This window comes from Cervus elaphus, chromosome 4, assembly GCF_910594005.1.
Source record: "Cervus elaphus chromosome 4, mCerEla1.1, whole genome shotgun sequence".
NCBI classification, from domain to species: Eukaryota; Metazoa; Chordata; class Mammalia; order Artiodactyla; family Cervidae; genus Cervus; species Cervus elaphus.
In genome coordinates, this window is record NC_057818.1 from 50,956,120 (window position 1) to 50,981,469 (window position 25,350).

The following is a 25,350-nucleotide window of genomic DNA, read 5'->3' on the forward strand; positions in this document are numbered from 1 at the left end:
CCCCCTTCCTGCAACAGATCCAAAAGGGCTTGCTGCAATTTATGTCAAAGCGTGTTTTCCCTCTAAATCCCTCAAGAGGTTTAGAGTAATTGTCCCTCAGTTTAGCTCTTTGGAATTCTTTTTTTCTGTAGGGAGATAGGGAGTGTCATAATTTCATTCACTGTTCTCTTGTTTAAGGAACCTCCACCGTCTCCTCTCTATGGACTCTTAACAATTTACATTGACAGTATCAGTGCAGGAGAATTCCCTTTTCTCCAAAACCTACCAGCATTTATTGTTTGTGGACTTTCTGACAAAGGTCATTTTGACCAGTGTGAGGTGATTCCTCGTTGTAGTTTTGATTTGCATTTCTATAAGATTTTAGTGTGTGGAGGCTTTTTATATGATTTTTAAAAAATAACAACAAAACAGTGTAAAACTGACCTGTGGAGATTGGCCTCTTGGCGTCTGCCCTCTTTTGAATGCTTTTTCCAGGACCTACTTGAGGACATTTGTTGAGGACAGGTGTTTTTTCCTTACATTCTTGCGGGCCTGGTCAAAGTGTCCAAGTGAAAGTGAAAGTCGCTCAGTCATGTCTGACTCTTTGCGACTCCATGGACTATACAGTCCATGGAATTCTCCAAGCCAGAATACTGGAGTGGGTAGCTGTCCCCTTCTTCAGGGGATCTTCCCAACCCAGGGATGGAACCCAGGGCTCCCACGTAGCAGGTGGCTGAGTGTCCAAGAGCAGAGGTTTTTCAGTTGCTGATACAAACGTGGCCACAAGGGGGCAGCATTTCTCCCTGCTCCAGCTGTGTTTTTTGTCTTGGTTTAGCGTTTCTTTTCTATTGAAGTAGAGTTGATTTCCGATGTTGCGTTTCTTTTAGGTACAGAACTTGGTTTTGTTATACATGAACATATATCTATTTTGGGGGGAGGAGGTCTTTTCCCATATAGGTTCTTTCAATGTATTCAATCAGTTCAGTTCAGTTCGGTCGCTAAGTAGTGTCTGACTCTTTGCCACCACATGGACTGCAGCAGGTCAGGCTTCCCTGTCCATTACCAGCTTCTGGAGCTTGCTCAAACTCAGGTCCGTGGAGTCTGTGATGCCCTCCAACCATCTTGTCCTCTGTTGTCCCCTTCGCCTCCTGCCTTCCAAATGAGTCAGTTCTTCACATCAGATGGCCAAAGTATTGGAGTTCTGGCATTTCCATCAATCCTTCCAATGAATACTCAGGACTGATTTTTTTAAGGATGGACTGGTTGGATCTCCTTGCAGTCTAAGGGACTCTCAAGAGTCTTCTCCAATACCACAGTTCAAAAGCATCAATTCTTCGGCACTCAGCTTTCGTTATGGTCCAGCTCTCACATCTATACATGACTACTGGAAAAACCATACCTTTGACTAGATGGACCATTGCTGGCGAAGTAATGTCTCTGCTTTTTGATATGCTATCTAGGCTGGCCATAGCTTTTCTTCCAAGGAGCACACTTCTTTTAATCTCATGGCTGCAGTCGCCATCTACAGTCATTTTTGAGTCCAAAAAAATAAAGTCTCTCATTGCTTCCATTGTTTCCCCATCTATTTGCCATGAAGTGATGGGACCAGATGCCATGATCTTAGTTTTCTGAATGTTGAGTTTTAAGCCAACTTTTTCACTCTCCTCTTTCACTTTCATCAAGAGGTTCTTTAGTTCTTCTTTGCTTTCTGCCATGAGGGTGGTGTCATCTGCATATCTGAGGTTATTGATATTTTTCCCGGAAATCTTGAGTCCAGCTTGATTCCAGCTTGTGCTTCATCCAGCCCAACATTTCTCATGATGTACTGTGAATCTAAGTTAAATAATCAGGGTGACAATATACAACCTTGGCAGACTCCTTCCCCAATTTGGAACCAGTCTGTTGTTCCATGTCCAGTTCTAACTGTTGCATCTTGACCTGCATACAGATTTCTCAAGATGCAGGTCAGGTGGTCTGGTATTTCCATCTCTTGAAGAATTTTCCACAGTTTGTTGTGATCCACACAGTCAAAGGCTTTGGCATAGTCAATAAAACAGAAGTAGATGTTTTTCTGGAACTCTCTTGTTTTTTTGATGATCCAGTGGATGTTGGCAATTTGATCTCTGGTTCCTCTGCCTTTTCTAAATCCAGCTTGAACATCTGGAAGTTCATGGTTCACGTACTGTTGAAGCCTGGCTTGGAGAATTTTGATCATGACTTTGCTAGCTTGTGAGATGAGTGCAGTTGTGGAGTAGTTTGAGCATTCTTTGGCATTGCCTTTCTTTGGGATTGGAGTGAAAACTGACATTTTCCAGTCGTGTGGCCATTGCTGAGTTTTCCAAATTTGCTGGCATATTGAGTGCAGCATTTTCACAGCATCATCTTTTAGGATTTGAAACAGCTCAACTGAAATTCCATCACCTCCACTAGCTTTGTTCATAGTGATGCTTCCTAAGGCCCACTTGACTTCCCACTCCAGGATGTCTGGCTCTAGGTGAGTGATCACACCATCGTGATTATCTGGGTCATGAAGATCTTTTTTATATAGCTCTTCTATGTATTCTTGCCACCTCTTCTTAATTAATGTCTTCTGCTTCTGTTTGTCCATAGGGAAACCCGAAAGGAAAACAAAGATAATCCCCAGGAAAAAAAAAATGTTTGCAACCAAGGAAAAAATAAGGAATGCATTTCCCAGACATGCAAACAACTCATGCTGTTCAATTAAAAAAATTAAAAAATGGGCCGAAGACCTAAATGGACATTTCTCCCACATAGGCATCCAGATGGCCATAAGGTACATGAAAAGATGCTCACATCACTAATTATTAGAGATACTGCCAATCAAAACTAGAACTAGGCGTCTTTTCAAGCCTGTCAGAATCGCCTTTGTCAAAATGTCTACAGACAATAAATAGCAGAGAAGTTTTGGAGGATAGGACTCTATCCTGCCTTGATGCTGGGAATGTAAACTGCTAACAGCCTGCTCAAAGGAGAGAATGGAGGTTCCTTAAACAAGTGAAAAGCAAATGAAATTTCAACACTCCTTAACCCCATACTGGAAAAGAAACTCCAAATCAATTAAAGAACGCAAAGAAGGGACAATTACTCTAAAGCTGCTGAGGAAAATATAGGCAGAACACACTTTGACAGAAATGGCAGCAAGTTGTTTTTGGACCCACTCTTAGAATAATGAAAAATAAGACATAACTCAGCAGAAGGGCCCTCAGTAACCTGAAAAGCTGTTGCCCAGCAAGGAAAACCCTAAAAAAAGAAAGGAAAGCACACAGCATAGGAAAAAAGCAGTTTGCAACCAAAAATAAAAAGTCAGAATTTATCTAGAAAACAGGCAGACAGCTCATAAAACTCAGTAAAGAGAATAATAAAAAACCCAACCCAATAGAAAATGATGCCAAATATCTAAATGAATATTTCACCAAAGAAGGCAGCCAGAAGGACATAAAGCGCATAAAAGATGCTTAGCGTCACTGTTAGATAAGTGCCAGCCACCTCACACAGGGCAGAATGGCCCTCCTCCAAAAGAGAAACAGAGAGGAAACGCTGCTGGGAAGAAGGGATTCTTCTACACTGGGGGCGGGGCTGGCAATGGGCAGGGCAGGTCACAAAGGAAAACAGTATAGAGGTTTGGCAAGCCCACCTCTTGCCTCAGATCCGGAGAAAATCATAATGTAAGGTGCTATTTGCTCCCCTATGTTCAGGGCAGCACTACTGACAATATTCAAGACAGCAGACGTGAAAGCGTTAGGTGCTCAGTCCTGTCCGACTCTCTGCAACCTCCGTGGACTGCAGCCCAGCAGGCTCCTCTGTCCGTGGGATTCTCCAGGCAAGAATACTGGAGTGGGTTGCCATTCTCTTCTCCAGGGATCTTCCTGACCCAGGGGTTGAACTCGGGTCTCCTGCATTGCAGGCAGATTCATTACTTTCTGAGCCACCAGGGAAGCCAGATAGAAAATTAAAATTAGCTAGAGAAACAAAAACAAAACACAACAAAAGCCAGTGTGGAGCATGAGGAAATGCTCCCCCCTTGTGGCCATATTGGGTAACAACAATGGAAACCTCTGCTGATGGGTACTTAAAAGTCAGTCACCAATCCTGAGGGGATGGGGGACAAAACACCTATCCTTAACAAATGTCCTTGGGTAGGTTCTGGAAAAAGATTTCAGATCAGGGCAGACGGTCAACAAGACAATCTTGAGAGATCATTTGTGCTCACAGTGTTGTTTCTTTTTAATCACATGAAAAACTTTCAACATCATGAATCTTATAAAAACTCAAATCAAATACCTGTCAGAATGGCCTTTGTGAAAAAGTCTAAAACAATAAATTCTGGAGAGGTTGTGGAGAAAAGGGAACCCTCCTACACTGACGCTGCCAACGCATGTTGTTAACAGCCAGGACGGAGGACAGGGTGGAGGCTCCTTAAACAGTGAAAAGTGAAAGAATGTACATCTCTCCCTAACCACTTGCAGAAAATGAAACTCCAAATCAATTAAAGAGCTAAATGGAGGGGCGATATGCTAAACCTCTCAAGGAAAATATACGCAGAACTTGCTTTGACATGAATCGCAGCAAGTTCATTTTGGATCAACTCTTACAATAAGGAAAATTAAAGCAAAACTCGACCAAAGGGACCTCATTAACCTCAAAAGCTTTCAACAGCACGGAAAACCCTAAAGGAAAGAAGGAGACAAACCTCAAAATGGGGAAGAAAATGTTTGCCACCAAATTTAAAAACAAGGAGTTCATCTCCAAAACATGCAAACAGTTCATACACATCTATCTATCTATCTAAATATATATATAAAACAGTCAACCCAATAGAATATGGGCCAAAGATCTAAATGGACATTTGTCCAAAGAAGGCATCCAGATGGACATAAAGCACATGAAAAGATGCTCGGGATCACTGTTAGTAAAATGCCACTCAAAACTGCAATGAGGTGTCAAATTACCTCCCTCAGAATGACCATCTTCGAAAAGGGAAAGTGTTAATCCTTCAGGCGTGTTTGACTCTTTAGCAATCCCATAGACTGTAGCCCTCCAGGCTCCTCTGTCCATGGGAATTCTCTCGGCGAGAATACTAGAGTGGGTTGCTGTTTCCTTCTCCAGGGGATCTTCCCAACCTAGGGATTGAACCCAGGTCTCCCGCCTTGCAAGCAAATGCTTTACCATCTGAGCCACCAGGGAAGCCCTTAATCTTCAAAAGATCTATAAAAAATTAAGTGCAGCTGAGGGCAAGCGGAATAGGGAATCCTCCTACACCGTTTCAGAGATGTATATGGGTGGGTGCAGCCATGAAGGAAAACGGTGTGGTGATTCCTTAAAATACCAAATACAGAGTTACCACCTGATCTGGCAAGCCCACTCCTTGTCTTAAATCCAGAGAAAGTCATAATTTAAAATGATACCTCCACCTCTATTTTCAAGGCAGCACTGTTGACAACCTCCAAAACAGACCATCCACCAAAACATCCATCAATAGAGAAATAAAGGGTAACTGGTCCATCTATATACTGGAATACACTCAACCATCAAAAAAAAAAAAAAGAAGGAAATAATGCCATTGGCAGCAGCATAAATGGACCTAGAGATGATCATAAGTAAGTGAAAGACAAAGATCCTAAGATATCACTTCTAGATGGAATCTAAACATGGATACAATGAACTTCTTTACAAAACAGTAACAGCTTCCCAGACTTAGAAACAGTACTTGTGGTTACCAAAAACTGAAAGTTTGGGGGCAGGGAGAAATTAGTAATAACATGAGAATAACAGATACACTAGTGTTTATGAAATAATCCACAAGGACCCACTGCAAGGCACAAGGAACCCTACTCACCGTTCTGTAATGACCTACATGGAAAACGAAGCTGACAAAGAACATCTAAGTCATGTGTAAACTATTCAAGTTGCTGTGCACCTAAAAAACCAAAACCCACCACAGTGTAAATTACCTACGTATTCCTATTCAAAATAGAATTGAGACAATAGAAAGACAAAAAATAAATAAATAAATAAATAAAAAGAACTGAAGACTCTATCCTCCTCAAGCCTTGGGACCTGGGCTGATGTCACATCCTTGGAGCCTGAGTAGGCTTGGGTCCCCAGACTGGACTGTAGTGGGGCTGAGGGTCTGGGGAGGGTGCCCAGCAATGAGCCCCCCACCACGATAGACATGAACTTTCTTTTCCCCTCTGTATGAGCCCACAGTCTCCAGAGCCAGACGGGCCCTCCTGCAGCAGAACCAACCATAGTGCCCCCAAAGGATGGCGGAGGCTCGGGGCTGGAAGAGCTTTGCAAAGTCCTGGCTCTGCGTCTCCTGGTGGTGGGGTTCTCACCTCCAGCTTCCTTCCTTAGCGTCAGCCCACCTGTGGATGACACCACCTTCTGCAGAGTGGTGTTGCAATCGGCATCTATCTTGGGGATGGAGGGTAAGGGGGAGGAAGTAAGGAGCCACAAGCCTTGCGCATAGCCACTCTCACTGACAACCCAGGCATAGGACTTGTCCTAAGGCTCTGGTTGCCCAGGTACCCAGAGTTGGGCATGAAGAAATGCTGCCGCCTTGTGGCCTTTTCCCAAAACAACCGCTTGAAAACCTGGGCTGATGGGTATTCACAAGCCTGTGGGGCTGGAAATAACACCTGCCCTTAAGAAATGCCCAGGGGTAAATCACCGGAAAAGAATTCAAAACAGGGCAGACCTTCAAAAAGCTAATTTCAAGAGGTAAGTTGTACTCGCAGTGTAGAAGGTAAACAGGGACCTGGAAAGATACTGAACGTCACAAATTATAAAGAACTGCAAATCAGTACTAGAATAAGGTTTCACCCTACACTGGTCAGAATGACCATCATCAAAAAGTCTATTATTCCAGTGTTCATTGCAGCACATGGAAGCAACCTAGATGTCCATGGATAAAGAAGTTGTGGTATGTGTGTATATACAATGGAATATTCAGTTCAGTTCAGTTCAGTCACTCGGTCGTGTCCGACCCTTTGCAACCCCATGAATCGCAGCACGCCAGGCCTCCCTGTCCATCACCAACTCCTGGGGTTTACCCAAACCCATGTCCATCGAGTTGGTGATGCCATCCAACCATCTCATCCTCTGTCGTCCCCTTCTCCTCCTGCCCCCAATCTCTCCCAGCATCAGGGTCTTTTCCAACGAGTCAACTCTTTGCATCAGGTGGCCAAAGTATTGGAGTTTCAGCTTCAACATCAGTCCTTCCAATGAACACCCAGGACTGATCTCCTTTAGGATGGACTGGTTGGATCTCCTTGCAGTCCAAGGGACTGGTTGGATCTCCTTGCAGTCCAAGGGACTCTCAAGGGTCTTCTCCAACACCACAATTCAAAAGCATCAATTCTCCGGCGCTCAGCTTTCTTCAGAGTCCAACTCTCACATCCATACATGACCACTGGAAAAACAATATTACTCAGCTATAAAAAGGAAAAAAGTTGAGTAAGTTCTAGTGAGGTAGATGAACTGAGACCCTGTCACACGGAGTGAAGTACGTCAGAGAACAACAAATATTGTATATTAATGATATATATGGAATCTAGAAAAATGATATTGATGAACTGGTTTTCAGAGAAGGAATGGAGACACAGATATAAAGAAAGGACTGGTGGACAGCACTGGGGAAGGACAGAGTGGGATGAATGGAGAAAGACGCATCGACATGTACACACAGCCACGTCTCACACAGATCAGCCGAGAAGTTCCTAGATAGTGCAGGGAGCCCAGCCTCCTGCTCTGTGATGAGCTAGAGGGGTGGGCTGGGGGAGAGGGAGGGAGGGAGGTTCTCGAGGGATGGGATATATATGTATATATATATACACACACATATATATGTAATTATGACTGATTCACACTGTTGTATGGCAGAAACCAACATAACATTGTTAAGCAATTTTTCTCCAATTAAAAAATAATTTTTTTAAAAAAGATTGCCATGCTAAGACTCTTCAGTCATGTCTGACTCTTCGCGACCCCATGGACTAGACAGTCCATGGAATTCTCCAGGCCAGAATACTGGGGTGGGTAACCTTTCCCTTCTCCAGGGGATCTTTGCAACCCAGGGATCAAACCCAGGTCTCCAACACTGCAGACGGATTCTTTAGCAGCTGAGCCACCGGGGAAGCCCAAGAATACTGGAGCGGGTGCCTATCTATTCTCCAGTGGATCTTCTCGGGCCTAATGAAGTTGAAAAGTTTTGCACAGCAAAGGAAAACACCGACTAAAGAGTGATAACAGCCTGAAGGGGAGAAAATAGTTACAAATAATGTCGGGTTCACTAACATGAGGAACCTGACAAATAAGCAAGATAGTGCGTACAACACAAAAGCAGCAGACTCACTGATACTTTGAATGACTAGTGGTTTCTCGTAGGAGAGCAGTGGCTTAACTATGGGGAGGAGGAGGTACAAAATCTGGGAGTAAGACAGGCTCCCCTGTCCATGGAATTTTCCAGGCAAGAATACTGGGATTGGGTTACCATTTCCTTCTGCAGGCGATCTCGCCTACCCAGGGATCGATCCCGTGTCTCCTGTGCGTCCTGGATTGGCAGGAGGATTCTTGAATACTAGTGCCACCTGAGAAGCCCTAAGACAGCCTCAAGGATGGATCGTGCAACACGGGGAATATAGGCAATATTTTGTAAGAGCTGTAAATGGAAAGTGCCTTTCAAAATTGTCAATGAAATAATTTTAGAATTTAAAACAAAGGAAGGGAGTTGAGACAGGGTGTGAGCGTAAAGGCTTCCCGGACTCGAGCCCAGGGGAAGTGAGGGAGGCCAATGGTGAGAGGTCTTGGAGTGGGGTCTAGAGTGTGGGACAGTGGGCAGGCTTTCCAGGCTCCAGCTGGGACCAGGCTGAGAAGGGCAGGATTTCTCTCAGAGAGGGTCTGGCTGGGGCGTCCAGCATCTGGAGAAGCTCTGTAGGAAAGCGAATGCCCACCTTGGAAGTTGAAGCCATGCTTCAACCGCATCTGGGAGATGCTGATACGTGTGAGTAGGTGAAACAAACTGAGACCACAGTGGAGGGAAACGGATCCAGGGTCCAGGGAAGGGCTGGCACCGAGGACAGAGCGTCTGGAAGACAGGGAGGGGCAGGGAGCAAAGGGAGGACAGGGCTGACCCAGGAGTGTGGAGAGCCAGAAGGGCATGTGACCCACCAGGGTTCTTGGAATCCTAAGTCAACAGACACTGATAAGAGGCCAGACAGGATATTCAGACAAGGTTTTATTGGAGCTCTGGCTGCATCAGGAAGGGAGTCAAACAAGTGACAAGTTGCCTTGTTTGCTCCTGGGGGGTGAGGGGGTGTCAGGGCGCGTGTGGGAAATCCGCTCCATTAAATAGGGAGAGGGCGGGCTGGGTCCAGCATTGGGCGGGAGGGCTGAATGCGAGGTCTGTGCAGCCCCTTGGTGGTGCTGTGTGCAGGCATCACGTCCAGGAGCCCACTTTAGTTCTCCAGCTCTGAAGGGGGGACTGGAGTTTTGATCTTTTCTTTCTGATCTGGTGCATCACTTGCCCCCACTGCTCGTGTGTGCAGTGATTGTTAGTCCCTTGTGGTTGCCGTGCTGTCTGTGGCTCAAGAAGCTGTGTGTCCACGAGGAAGCACTGCAGCCCAGGTCCCAGCCTGTCTGAAATCTAGAACCTGGAGATCGGGGAGGGGGAGAGAATGGAGGATGGGGCAGGCCTAGGAGTGTGCAGAGCCCAGAAGAATCTAGAAAAGCCAGGGATGGGGGACGAGTTTAGGGGGTGAGGGGTGAAGAGAAGGGCACTGCCCTGAGGGGTGGGTGGGACAAGTCAGGGAGAGGAATAACTGATCGGACGGGACAGACGGGGCTGCCTCCCCAGTTTCCATTCTTGAGGCAAAGAGGCCTCAGGTGCATCCAGCGCTGTTGGAACCGCCAGCCTCCTGGGCCCCGCCTTGGGAAGCACAGAGCTTCTTGGAGTCCACACCCTGGTCCACACGCTTCCCCTCCGGGCCGGTCCTTACACTCCGGGGGGCGCCTCCGTGGCACAGAGCTTCTCCTCCTCTCTGTTCTGACCCTGTTCTGTCCCTGGATGACTGGCGCCCGGGCCCTGTGCGCCCCGACCCCTCTCAGGGCCGCCCCGGCTCCTGTGGCCGATCTGCTGAGATCGGGAGTCTGCCTCCGCAGCCCCGGGTCTGCGCCGCAGCGCTGAGCCTGCTGCCCGCAGGACACCACCTCCGGGCTCCCCTCCTGAAGCCCCATTTGGCCCCTCGCAGCCTTCCACCCCAGTGAGACTCAGGTCCCTCAGCCCTCCTGCCCCCAGGACCCTGTTCTTCCAATGGCTCCTGGCTTCTCTCCAGATCTCCTTGCCAAAATTGGGCCTCTGTGTCCTGGGGCCAGATTACATCTGAGAGAGACAGTTTTAAGAGAAATGGAAAAACTAGCTTTACTGCTTTGACACACACGGGGGACCAAGCAGGCTAATGCCCTCAAGACTGTGTCCTGGGACTTCCAGTCGTCCAGTGGCTTAGAGTCCATCTTGAAATGCAGCGGACCTGGGTTCGATCCCTGGTGGGGAATCTAAGATCTCACAGCCCAGGAGCAGCTGAGCCCTTGCCCCACAGCTGGTGAGTCTCTGCGCTACAAGCAAGATCCCACCAGAGGGAGGGACTATCCCGCACCTGCAAATCAGAACCAAGGCAGCCAAATAAATAGATCAATAAAATATTAACATAAATAAAAGTCTGTGTGTCTGGTCCTGGAGGGGTCTGAGGAGTCTTATGGTGTTCAAGGAGCAGACCCTGATCAACGCGAGGATGCTCTTCCGTTGGGTCTGTGATGAGGTCTCGGGCAGCAGCAGCATCACCCTTGTGGTTCCAGCCGGTCTCAGGTCTTCCTGCTTGTGGGTGGCATAGTTCACTTCTTCCATCTGGCAGGGGTTTCAGATTCTGTAAAACAGGTCAAATGGGACATTTGGAACCAGGACGGCTCCAAATATTTATCGATAGCCCTTGGGGAAGAGCTAACAGCCCATGAATTTGTTTAATAGCTACGATATTATTATTTTGACTTCCTTGACAGTTTCTTTTCTTTCTGTATTGTCTCACTTCTATGATTGAATATATTCTTGACTGAAGTTGTTTTTCATAGATACAAGGCAGGTGCACATGCGTGGGATCTGCGAAGGCCTCATAAGTTCCTTCTTGGCTCCAGTTCCAAGGGGAGTCAGCCTGTGTAATTTGAGGAAAGGACACAAGAGCTGGAAATAATCTCATGTTCCAAGCTTCGTTAGCATCAACAGTTTATGTTGAGGAAATATTATTTCTCTCTTTGATTGCCTTCTTATAGCCCTTGGACCAACATTTGAAAAACATGAAAGCATATTACCATGAGGATAATGATTAATGATTTGTGATATTTTCCAAAAGAGTCTTCCTATTTTAAAGGGCAACAAGGAAGATGAGTTTTTGAGTGTTTCCATCTGATAAATATGTAGTGTCCCAGTGGTCTTTGCCGTGAGGCTAGAGCTTGAACTGTCTCGTTCACAATTAGTGTTGCAACTAGAGAAAGCCCGAGCTAGGAACGAAGAGCCTGTGTGCTCCATCAAAGACCCAGCCTCCAAGAACGAGTAAATAAGTCAATCATAAAACTACATGTACAAAAGAGAGTCTCAGACTGAATTCCAGAAAACAAGCAACCAACACCATTTTAACCTCAGGAAATCCAGGCCCAAATCCTGCCATTTGATTTTGCTTGCGGATTTCTCTCTTCTAAAGGGCCCCAAAATATGAGGATTATTGCAAATGTCAGGAGATAGTCATTTATTTACCTGATAAGGCTGCTCAGAGTTAAGTATCTCTAACTTCTGGAGAAACCTAGAGAGAGAAAAGTAACATATTTCCGTTTTACTCACAGAGGGCATTTATTCAGTTGCTGTCAATCATTAGTAGCTTGAGGGGAAGGGCTGGGCTTTATCTAGAAAGCCAACAGATCAATAATATTTCAGAGCAAAAAAAAAAAATAAACAAACAACCCATAAACTTTAAAACTATATTTACAAGTTGACTCAGTATTTCATCTTTTGTTAAACACTTTTATAATACCAGCAGGTTTTTTAAATGGAGATTTTAAATTTTCTTATCCACTTAGTTGCCTGGTATAATGTGAAATTGATCAGACATCAGTGCTTGTCAAAATGGTCTCTCCTATGAATCTTCTTGGGCGATGAAGACCTTTTGCAAAACCATCAGAGTATAGTAACTGTGTGCGCCTGACTTAAAGACGGAAAGACATGGTGATACACCTGAGCAGAATGTGACGGGTTAAGAAACTTGGTCACAATAACCAGAACTGTGACTTGGTAGCAGAACTTGGTATGCCCTGGTATGTCCTAATTATGACGTAGGGACCTACTAGGTTTGTAGGAATTCCATAATTTTTTTTAGCAAATCTCTATTAATAATATCCATCCCAGTTTAACCTGAGAAGGCTTCTCATTCACTTGATAATGCTCCCCATGGTGTTTAACATACCGGTGATGCTAGTTAATCTAATATTTCCCTCTGAGATGCCTCACAGTTCCTCTGGAACACTCAGAGTTAGCTAGAGAAAGAGACTTACCATCTGTTCTCCAAGGCAGCTCAATATTCCAGGAAAGTTTGTTCTGTTAACAGAGAGAGAAAACCAAATTCCAGTATTGTTGTAGCTTAGTATTAATAATAAAAGTCATTTACTTAATTAAATTATATTTAATTTTAATCAATCCTGAACTGTACACAATTCTTCCTAATGTCACATCATGAGAAACGCTGGGCTGGAAGAAGCAGAAGCTGGAGTCAAGATTGCAGGGAGAAATATCAGTAACCTGAGATATGCCGATGACACCACCCTTATGGCAGAAAGTGAAGAAGAACTAAAGAGCCTGTTGATGAAAGTGAAAGAAGAGAGTGAAAAAGTTGGCTTAAAGCTCAACATTCAGAAAATTAAGATCATGGCATCAGGTCCCATCATTTCATGGCAAATAGATGGGGAAACAATGAAGCAGTGAGAGACTTAATTTTTTTGGGCTCCAAATGACTGCAGATGGTGACTGCAGCCATGAAATTAAAAGACGCTTACTCCTTGGAAGGAAAGCTATGACCCACCTAGAGAGCATATTAAAAAGCAGAGACGTTCCTTTGTCCACAAAGGTCCGTTTACTCAAGGCTATGGTTTATCCAGTAGTCATGTATGGATGTGACAGTTGGACTGTAGAGAAAGCTGAGCGGTGAAGAATTGACGCTTTTGAACTGTGGTGATGGAGAAGACCCTTGAGAGTCCCTTGGACTGCAAGGAGGTCCAACCAGTCCATCCTGAAGGAGATCAGTCCTGGGTGTTCATTGGAAGGACTGATGTTGAAGCTGAAACTCCAATACTTTGGCCACCTGATGTGAAGAGCCGACTCATTTGAAAAGACCCTGATACTGGGAAAGACTGAGGGCAGGCAGAGTAGGGGACAACAGAGGATGAGATGGTTGGATGGCATCACTGATTCAGTGGACATAAGTTTGGGTGGACTCCAGAATTGGTGATGGATGGGAGGCCTGGCATGCTGCAGTCTGTGGGGTCACAAAAGGTCGGACACGACTGAGCAACTAAACTGAACTGAAGAGAAAATGTATAATAGATAATATTATATTATATTATATTATATATTTATATTCTATATAATCTATCATATAACATATACATTATATGTTATATAATATACATTATTGAATTATATAATGGCATTTTATAGTATATATAATAAGTAAAATATATGATAATAAAGTATATATAAACATACTTTACGGACAGTAAACTGTATATAATAAAGTATAATGATAAATATTATTTTATATATATTTGTTGTATATGATATTATCTGATATATCTTATATTATGTATCATATATTTTCTATCACATATATTTATATGTGATATATATCATAAATATTCATATAAATATTTATATATTATATTTATATAAATATAATATTTATATTTTTATATAAATTCTATTTTACATAAATTTTTATTTATATTTATTCAATAACTAATACTTTAATAGAAATATATATTACATAAAAATTAATGCATTATTAATTTATATATAAAATATATTTTTTACACATTCATATATATGGGTATGTTACAACTTATAGTATACAATTATTTAGATAGTTATGTTTATGTATATAGTTATATTATATCCAATATTAAATATATATCATGGATATAATATGTACAGTTATATAGAAATATATATTATATGATAATAATAGTTATATATTATATTATATTATGTAATAATAAAATAATGAATATATTACATATAGAAAATATATATCAATAAAATAATTATATTTTATGATTATATAATTGTCAATTAGATATTATTTATTAATTAAATATTATATTACATACATTTAATATTATATAAATATTATATTACATTATATATATGTTACTGTTCAGGATTATATTGAATTAATATACATATTTGTTAAATAGACAATATATTATTATAATAAACATAATAAGTTACACTTTATATATTATATAAATTAATACATATTAGATGGTAATGATGATATTGTATTAATATTGATAATGATAATATATGTAAAACAATATAATATTATATATTTCAATATATATTCATATATGATATTATGTGTTATGTTACATACATTATATATAATAATTAAATTAAAAATACTCAGCATATAATAATATTTATTACACATGTTATATATTTTCATATTTAATATAGTTATATATAATCCATTTCAATTATCTATTAATATTAAATGGTGTTGTTTATATATTATATAAATAATACAGGATATATATAGAGAGCTATAAAAACTATAATATAATAATAAAGTATATGTAAATATACTTTATATGGATATAAACTAAAGTATATATAATAAAGTAAAATCAGCATTATATGTAATATATAATATACTTTGATATATAACATATATTTTAGATGATATATATTACTATATATCACATATCAATATTATATATATATATAATAGTATTTATTATATATTTAAGCAATATATGCACAATATATATATCAATTTTACAAAATATAATGGTTGCATTTATATATAATATATATATAATTCTTATATATATATAATTACTTTATATAATATATAATATAGCAATTATATATAATGAAATATATGATGTAAATTAATTATATCTCTACATGTATATATTATATATTTATACATAAATTTATATGTATAATCCTCTATATAAATATGTGTTTTATTATTAACATATAGTTATATATATTTAATGTACTTTTGTATAAATTCTATATTTATATTTTATATATCCTAAATATATCCTTATTAATATGTATAATATTATATGTAATGGTAATACATATTATATATTTAATTTTTTAATAAGTATACAATTGTTTAATGAAAATTTAAAAACTTTTTCATTAAATGTTTATAAGTATAAGAAAAATTTTACATATCAGATATAAGAATTGTAATATAATATAATTATAATATAATACACAATAAATATACTATATATACATACATGTAATAGATTTATATTTTAATATATTTATATATTCCTATGTCATTATGTCATATATTATTGTATTATTTTTATATATTATGTTTTCATTTTCATTTCATTTATTTATATTTTTTATTTTTTATTATTTTACCATTATTTCTTTTTAGTAGATGTTAAGTCATATCGCATTTTTAAAATGCCTTAAAACTTAAAACCAAGAAACAGGCAATTGAATTTTTTTATCAACAGTAGATTTTGTAACCTATAAGACATACATATCTTAGGGCACAATTTTCCTTTATGTCATACAAGATATGTACTTAATAAACTCAAATATGTCTGTGGTTTTTCATAAAAGGCAAAGATAAGTAAACATAGACTTGTTCAGACCTCAATGTGTCTGTATTTTATCTATGCCATTTATCTCAGTTATTTATGACAATATAGCAGTGTGAGTGAACTTTCTTGCTGACAAATGTTGCAACAGGTGTGCCCTAGTGACTTGCAGTAGAACTAAGTACAATGAAAGAATGTTGCTGTCTCCTGTCCTAGTAATAGACACAGTTAAACGGGCTAAAATGATGTCAGTACCAGACAAAGACTTCATGAACATTTCCTAGATTCTGTGACTCAGAAATACAACAGTTGTAAGCGCTTATTTGAAGTCAGTGCAATAGAGCGCATTTAGAGCTCTATATGAGATAATGTATAATATGATCTCTATTTAGTAATCTCAGGAATATTATCTAGAGACAAAGACACATTGAGACATACACACGAGCAGAGATCTGTTCCTCACTTTACATTTCATGAATCACGCACTGCAATTAAACTTGTCAGTTTATGAAAAACAGAGAGAACAGTCAAATGTACACACTTGAGGTCAAAGGCTTTTTCTTCCCTCCTCCCACCCCCCTCTCCCGGCTCAGTTGCAATTCTAAGTAAGCCAAGGCTGAGACACAGGCAATATGGGCTGTGTTTGTATAAATACTTAGGGACATGGTGAGGCTTAACATCAACTTTCCTCCTTGGAATATCTTTGTTCTCTCAGGGTAAGCGTTCTAAAAAACTGAAGTGTGTTATCAAGTCATTCTCTCCAACAGCACATGCAAAAAAAAAAAAAGTTCTGAAATTTCAAAAGAGTTCCCTCTCAACCATTTTCTCCAAAATCTAAAGAATATTGTGACTACATAGTGTTAAACTATTTTTTCCTTATTGATAGGTTTAAACATGTAGGTCGACCAGTCTTCCAAAATGTGTCCTAGGAGGTTCTCAGAGGGAATCAAAGGAGCATTTCTCACTTTTGATCAGACACCCATGAACCGAATGCAAACCAGACTTCATTAGCTGCTGGAAATCTTATACCAGGGGAAAGACACCAGAAAGCATAAAGCTCAGAGTGGCTGCTTCCAATTCCTGCCAAGTCCTTGCTAGACAAGCAGCCGAGGGCTTGGGGGTGACAAGCGAAGCCCCTGTTAAAGCTCTGGTATTGGCAGAGCTGCCTGAGCTAACGCTAGACTCTGCAAAGTACACTGAAGCCCACAACCATCTAGCCAAAGCACAAGGGGCCATCACGCCTGAAAAGGGACGGTGGGAATTGCCAAGTGGCAAATTATTGGTACCAGAGGAACTGGCACCCACCCTGGTAAGCCAAACACACCAAGCGACCCATCTAGGCCATGATAAACTGGAAGAGCTCATTTGAAAATATTTCTTGGTTCCCCGCCTCTCTTCACTATGCAGGACAAAATCTCAGAACTGCACTGCCTGCTCACAGGTCCATGCTGCCTCTCAGCACAGACAGAAACCTCCAGGGATTCAGCTAAAAGGCACGCTGCCCTTTGAACACCCGGAAGTGGACTTCACTGAAATGAAACCTCACCGACACTACTGTTTCCTGCTGGTTATAGAGTGTGCGTTCTCGGGATGGGTAGAAGCTTTTCCTACCCGGACTGGAAGAGCATCAAGAGTAGCCCGGTGCCTGAGTAGAAAGACGGTTCCCAGATTTGGATTTCCTACCAGCATTGGACTGGACCATGGCCCGGCTTTCATAGCTGATTTAGTATAACAAGCAAGCAAAACTTGAAACATCAAGTGGAAATTACATACAGCATATAGGCCCCAGAGTTCTGAGATGGTGGAATGAACCAACCGGACACATACAGAGACGCTCTCCCAGTGGATCTCAGAGACTGACTGCTCCTGGGGGGACTTGTTTCCGACGACTCTGCTCAGACTCAGGATGACCCCGCGGTCCCATGGCTCTTCTCTGGACAAAATTGTGCATTGTTGGCCCCCTCCCAGAATAAAACAGGTGTCAACAAATTTGCCTCAGGTAAGGGGAGATGAGATTTCACAGCAGATGGAACAACTGGGTAAGGTCATAAATCAGGGAATGAAGTTTGTACAAGAAAGGGTGCCGTTCCCCCTTGGGGAGCACATTCACGAATGTGTGCCCGGGGATCAGGAGTGGTCAAGGACTGGAAACACGACTCGTTGGCCCCACACTGGAAGGGCCTGTGTACTGTTGTTCTAACCAGCCCGACTGAGTTAAAGTTGCAGGTGTCACCCCCTGAATCCATCACATGAGGGTGAAGAGAGCATATCACACAGGCCTGGAGGACACCAAGGGGACTACACAAAGGACCCCGCTGATCCCCGGGAAATCAAGATCATCTTAAAGAAGAAAAAGAGATGAAGCTCTACAAGCATCTGTTGCAACAAACACTTTCCGGTATCACCTTGAAACTACCCTCAGTTTCAGGACAAAGAGGGACCTGTGCTGTCATTAAAGTTCAATGTTGTGTATATATTCCTGATTTGTCTGGCTATAGATCAGCCACCCTAGATGACATGAAAGCTCAGGTAAAATTATGTCTGATGATAATCCTCCGTTTTGACCTTCAGTCCTATCTTGGGTGAAGGGTGATTGGTGGAAAACTATATTTACCATTGTTACAGTTGCCTTGATAGTTCTGCTTTGTGGACCCTTTATTTTACAAAGTATTATGAACTTTGTAACCCAAAGGTTGATGTCGTTCTCCCAAATTGGAGGTCGAAGAGTCAGGGTGCAATATATCCCTGTGAATGATGCTCATACTATGAGTTAGGAGCATCAAGCGCGGGGGGATGAAAGAGAAAACAGACAGAACTGGCTCCATTTGAAAGCAGGGCTCCATCTTGGGCCGGACTGTGGACTTTCAGCTCTATGCCCAGTATCTATGGAAACAACATGCCAACTGGAAAACCAGGCCCCCTGGAAGGAAGAGCCCCAGGGCTCGTACCTAGACTCTCTGTTGCCTGAAAGAATACCCTAATTATCTGTGTAACAGAATAGAATCATAAATTCTATTATGCTTATTGGGGTATGACCACAGGCCTATTGATAATTGTCCACTGTTAACTACCTAGGCTTAAGGCATATGAATCATGGGTTAACTTTGATTGTGTCTTTCTTTTCCTTTGTTCAGACTAGTTTCAGGGAATTTGGGGAGCTGGGTTTGGGCACGTACACTTAGGGTATAACAGGTTTTCAGAAAAACTGGTCAGGGTCCTTGGCTAAGAGGAGACTCTGCCTTGGGCCCGCCGGTGTAAAAAACTGCGCTCCACTATCTGAACTGTCCTTCTGAGTGAGTTTGTTTCCCAGAACACGTGGCTACAACAGCACAAGTAACACAGGGACTGAAAAAGGGCTGTGACAGACAGAGACCAGAGGAGGCACATTGCGCAATAATTTGAGGCAGTCAACCCATGTCTGCAATAAACACCCCTAGGGCAAGGACTGAACCTGAGATGTGATGAGAAAAATCTGCAAAAATACAGTGACCACAATGGAAGTAAAGCTAGGGAAGTTCTAGTAACACAAAACATTGAAAAATAGAACATCAAAATCCTGGTGAAACTTATCTAACATAACAGTGAAAACTGCAACCTCTAACTGGGGATTTCCTGCTGCCCTTTAGAGCTCTTTAGTGCCATTTTTGTATGTACTGTTTGCTAAAGAATGGGCCGATTACTGCTCCTTCAGCCAAAATAAATTCAGGGCTCGGACTGAGTGGAGCAGATGCGCCCGGAAAAGCTGAAGTTCAGACAAGCTGAAGCTCAGAGAAGCTCACTTTCTCGGCATGGAGATATTTATTTCTTTTACCAAGACCAAGCTAATGAAAACTCTTCAAAATGAACTTGCTGATGTTCTTACTGAGAAATTAAGTGAATTTGTAAAGGATGAGTTACAGAGTTTACAGAATGTCTTCTACAGAATTACAGTATATCTAATGGAGCAGGCTCTGACGCTCCTCAAATGGCTGCTTAAACACCTAGTTAAATGTTTCATCGGATGGGCCCTAGAGAAGATAGGTTCCATGGCATGGAACCAGCTGGGCCTGAGTTCTTTACAGAATAAGATCTTTTCTATATTTAAGGCGATGTGTGGTCACAAGCGATCTGAAGTCTTTATGGTTTAATCTCTATTTATGAAAGAGTCTTTTGGGCCTAGACAAGAGAACAACAGTCTCAAAGGCCCCTTGCTGAATCGTCTAACTTCGCAGAAAACGAAACAGAGCTTTAGTTGGGCCCTGATGCTCCAGGCCGGTTGCATCTATCTGGGACTTATCGCCCCCTGTCGGGAAACCTTCCACTCCCTACACCCGCCCAGAAGACTTATCACCCTCTGCTTACAAAAGAATACTACAAAAGAAATCTTACTACAAAAGAATTCTAGCTACAAAAGAATACTCAAAATAAAGAATCTCAACAAAAGAATACTCAAAATATCCTGCCTGATTAACGTGTCCCTTATCACTTCCACAAACCTCCCTATAAATGTGAAGCCTCCTGGATCCCTCTCCGCGCTCAGCCTGGTCCTTAGGCCAATTGTCGCCCCTCTTGCCTGAATAAAGATAGCCTACTTCTGTTGAGGTCGTCTTTCCTTTTCTGCCTCGCCCGAACTGTACTTCACAATTTTTCTAAAGTAAAAGATTTAAGTAAATGCAGTGCAGTGGATGGTCTGTTTCTTTGGCGGGATCTGCCTGATGTCCAGCCCAGGGTCTCTACCGTGGACCCTAGCCTGGGAGCGGGTCTCCAGCAGGAGAAAGCGCAGGGGTGGGGGTGGGAGTCGACAGGAGCCCTCTGTCGGGGGCGGAGGCCAGGGCGCTGGAGTGCACATCTGGCTCAGAGAAACGCGAAGGGGAGTGGAGGTCCGCAGGCTCACATTGTGGACTTGAGACCAGACAGGTTTGGAGACAATCCAGTTCAGTAGGCGAATATTCAGAGAGGCTGTGGTGGCACTGGATGGTTTGAGAAGGCAATTTCTGAAATCAAATCACATCCCAATCAGGATGTATACCCGTCGAGCCCAGAGGAGAAATGGGCACCTAGAGGATAAAGTGGGGGAATGAAAGGGGCAGAGTAACCTTCCACAGGCTTCCTGATGTGAACCATTTAGGCCCAGGGCCACAGGAGGCCCAGATCTGGCCTGTCTTAATATATTGTTCCGGCTTTCCCCAGCGGTCCACTGCTTAGGAGTCCACATGCCAATTTCGGGGACAAGAGTTCAGTCCCTCTTTCAGGAAGACCCCACACGAACAGTTGGGGCAAATGATGCACAAGATAGGAAAGCAGATCAAAAACCCAATCACCACGTCCCAGCTGGAGAACAAAAGCGGGAGCCTGGCTGTGATGCCTGCACACACCCCACCAAGGGTGTGGGGAGGGGGCAGACCTGATTCTCACCCCTCCAGCCCAACCCCTGACCCAGCCTGCACTCGCCCCACTTAAGGGACCAGATTCCCCTGCGTGACCTGATACCTTCCCCCCATCCCGCTGGGTTTGGGTGGGGGAGCCGTCATTCGGCCTTTGGACAGGTGTCCACCAACTGTCCCCGGCCTGCCGGCGTTTGAAATAAAGCAAACTTTCCTTTCCTCCAACCTGGCCGGTCCACTGGTTTGAGGGTGGAGCCGCAGGACCCACCACACTTCTTTCGGCAGCCGTGTGAGCTTACCAGATGACATCCGCCTTCAAGGAGATGCAGTGGAAGCACCTTTCATGTGCTAAGGACACAGATGTCTCACACCTTCTAGTCCTTTCCTGGGGTTCTGAGGCAACCCAGTGCTCATTTACACTTTTTCCTTCCAAGTTCCAGTCAAGAGAGAGGCCCGTCAGTGCCCTCAGAGACTCCTGCACTAAAGAAGCTTTGGGAAATGTATCTCCCGCCATCTGGAGTCTCTGCACGGCTTCTGATGGCCACAACGTGCCCAAGGATTCGGGTGCAATGACACTACCCCTAGCAAGCTTTCTCAGCTCTGTGAAGACACAAGTACCTCCACATCTGCTTCTCACACACATAGCCGAAATTCCTCCGGTCCAGGCCCCGGGCTATCAGAGACCACCTCCAGAGCTCCAAACACACCCGGGTTATTCAAAAAGCAATACTCAGCAGAGGGCTTGGCCCCACCCCACCGGGCACTTCCTGGCGCCTCTTCAGAAAACCACCAGCTCTCAGCTCTGCCCTAGACACGCCCCCTTCAGGGGCCACAAGCTCTTTCAAACCTGGCCCTTCCCCTGGGTCCCTGCACCCTGCGCGGTGCTTCTCCTCACTAGGAGAGCCCTGAGTGACATTCAACTTCTGTTTCTAATGACACTGGCCTCTCTGCAGACCCACTGAGGCACCGCTACGAGTTAAGACGCAGGCACAGCCTGAGCGAAAGCAACGAGATACTCATTATGTTTTGCGAGAAAGCGAGAACGACTTCATTTATGTGTTAAAGGAATTTATTAAACTGATTTGTCTGCGTGCAATTAAACCTATTTTGAAGTTTTTAACAGGAAAGATTGCTGGTGCTATGAGAACCTGGTTTCCCGTTTACATTGCACCCAAGATGTCATATCAGGTTCTTCAGAAAGATCCTGATGAAGGAATATGTAGAAATCCGGTTTGAACAACGTTTGAAACAATTTGGAAACAATTTGTTGAATGATACTTGACGTCCTTATTGCATCTCCAGGAAAACGATCACATGAACTATGAACGAGAATTGAAGGTATTTGAAAAAGGAATGACTTCTACACCGGTTTATTTTTTCCTATCCCTTCACACCCAGTTTATGTAGACACATTTAGTTACATGTTAGGAGGGACAGTCCCTATACAAAAGTACTTAATAGCAAGTAGATATTTTTACCCTAAATTTTTACCCTTCTTTTCCTGTAGTTTCTTAGAAAATACTCCATTTGTAAATTTGACTTTGGCTGTCCATTTTGAGTCTTCTGGCTCCTCATTTTGAACACTTCCATTTTCTTGTTTCTGTAGAGCCTTGGAGCGTCTCTTCTCTCTCTTTTTTGCCTCTCAAATTCTTGTTTCTTCACAGCACGTGTAGCTTGCTCCTATTCTTCCTGTGCCTTTTGGTTTGACGGTTTCTTTGGATTGTTTGATAGAGTATATTCTCGTGCTACAATGGCCTTCTGACAAAGCCAGGTCAGTGGGACCTTGGCGGTCTTCTGGGAAAGACTGCTCACCTTGTTCTAACCAGGACTGGTCAGCTTTTCTCAGCTGCCTGCTGAGTCGTTCCTCTCCAGCTAAGTAGAGATGGTGCAGGTGATCAGGGTGTTAGGGGAAGCGCACTGATTCCACCCTGGCCAGGCACCTAGTAATCATTGCCATGAGTTGTTTCATGACAGGAGGTCTGGCAAGGAACAGGGAGCTAATGAGCCTCCACCAACCGGAAGAGTTTGGGAAAGGTCCAAAGGAGACACCATATGTCCGACCACCTCGCAGAATCCTTCTCTCAGGCACCCATCTGGGCTGAAGAAGGCCTGCACCACCGGAAGGACTGTGAGTCAGAATGATTGGCTAAAGACAACCCAGAAACGAATCCCATCACCATAAAACCCGAGACTGCAGGCCGTGTGACAGAGCTGTTCTCCTGGGTTCCCTTCCCCTTCGGGTTCCCTTCTCCACCGGGTGCCCTCTCCCAAGAAAACTTCCCATTTTGTCAGCACATGTGTCTCCTCGGGTGATTCATTTCCGAGTGTTAGACAAGATCCTGGTTTCGAGCCCTGGAAGGGGTCCCCCTTCTTGCAACTGGAGGATGAAGCAGACAGAGCTGGGCTCCGTCTCAGGCCAGGCTGCGAACACTAGGCTACACGCCTGGTCACCCTCCCAATGGACTCTGAACTTTGTGCCCGGTGTCTTTAGAAGTGGCATACCAATGGGAAACCAGACCCCCGGGTCAAAGAGCCTCAGGACTGGTACTTGGACTCTCCATTGCCTAAAAGAATATGCTAATTATCTCTGTAACAGAACAAAGTCGTAAATGCCATTATGTTTATTGGGATATGACCACAGTCCGACTGATACATGTCCACTGTTTATCTAGTCTTGTGACACATGAATCATGGGTTAACTTTGATCGTAGCTCTCTTTTACCTTGTCCAGACTAGTTTCAAGGAATCTGGGGAGGTGGGTTTGAGCAAGTACACTCAGGGTATATAAGGTTTTCACAAAAGCTGGTCGGGGTCCTCGGCTGAGAGGAGCCTTTGCCTTGGGCCCGCCGGTGTAGTAATCTGCACTCCACTATCTGCATCGTCCTTCTGAGTGAGTTTGTTTCCGGGAAGCCATGGCTACAACACAACACATGGCGAGTCTGGTGGGATCCTTCTTGGCTGCAACTGACAGCCTGACCACTCAGGGTACTCAGCGGCCAGCTTGCCTGCCAATGGACCAGACCCAGCGGCCTCAGCCGGGACCTGTTTGTCCCTGGTTTCCTCCTGACACAGAGCACTGGCCAGAGTGCCCCGACCGGTAAGGAACAAGAGACTTTATTGACCTCTCTCCCCTTCCCTCTCTCTTTCCTCTCCTTCCCCTTTTTTCTAGTGTCCCCATCCTGGATGCAGGAATCTCGTCGAAGGGCCTCAGCCTGAGCTGAGGTTTGGAAAGTCATCACCTCCTCTTGGCAGAGAACTCGAATTCTGGTTCTGTTCTGGTCTGACTCTGGCAGGGCCGAGATCCAGTCCTCCCTTGTCTGGAGGCCCAGGGTAAAGTCCCATAACACCTGGGTATCTGCAGGTGGCAGGAGATATCTGCAAGGCCACCCCTTTTGCCGCCTTCTCCCGAGTCCTCCCCCTTCTTCTTTCAACCTGGCTTCCTTTCCTCCCTTTGAAATCTTTGAAGATCTGAGATATTTTCCTTTACTCTGTTAGTACTTGGATCTGAAGTTCTGTGTCTCTATAGGAGGTTTTTTGAGAGACCCTATTCTTGTATTTAAGGGAGTGTCCAATGAGAACTGCCAGGTTTATATGTGTGTGTTTCAACTCTGTGTTCTGTGTCGTCCTTTATGTTGGCCATTTTGCTTTGTTTGGCCATCATTTGGCTTAGACCTGCCACCATTCTGTTAGAACCTGATTTTCTTTCCCTGTGCCTTGAGACCAGGGCTCTGGCTCTGTTCTTAGGAACACTTATCTCGACCATCTCTAACTCCTGAGACTGAACCACAGCTACTCTATTTTGACTTTTAATTGTAAAATTTTGAAAAATCGGAAAGTTCTTTTAAAAGTTTTATTTATTCAAACTGTTTTTTTTATAAATGAGTCAGTTTTATATTGTAATATCTAATTCACAACTAAGCTTAGAAAATCAAGCTAGATCTTGGATACTGTTTTATGACCTAGTCCAGTAAACAGCACATTGAGTGGCCTGTCAACAAAATCTTTGCCAAACCTGAGAACGGACATTCTCAGCACCATGGGATCAAATGGTCATGAAATGCCCCCTCAGAATCATGGTCAATTATATGAGCAAAAAGTG

General features: G+C 43.1%; 1 long non-coding RNA gene across 2 annotated transcripts; it reads right to left on the bottom strand.

The window, feature by feature from the left end:
* Positions 1-10,052: 10,052 nt before the first annotated feature.
* Positions 10,053-22,031, bottom strand: LOC122692083. 2 transcript variants are annotated; one of them, XR_006340592.1, is made up of 4 exons: positions 21,870-22,031; positions 12,592-12,634; positions 11,801-11,846; positions 10,053-10,919 (listed from the first exon to the last, which is right to left on the bottom strand). It is a non-coding gene; the product is annotated as an uncharacterized LOC122692083 (long non-coding RNA). The 2 variants fall into 2 exon arrangements; XR_006340593.1 differs by lacking the exon at positions 21,870-22,031 and adding an exon at positions 21,478-21,860.
* Positions 22,032-25,350: the final 3,319 nt, after the last annotated feature.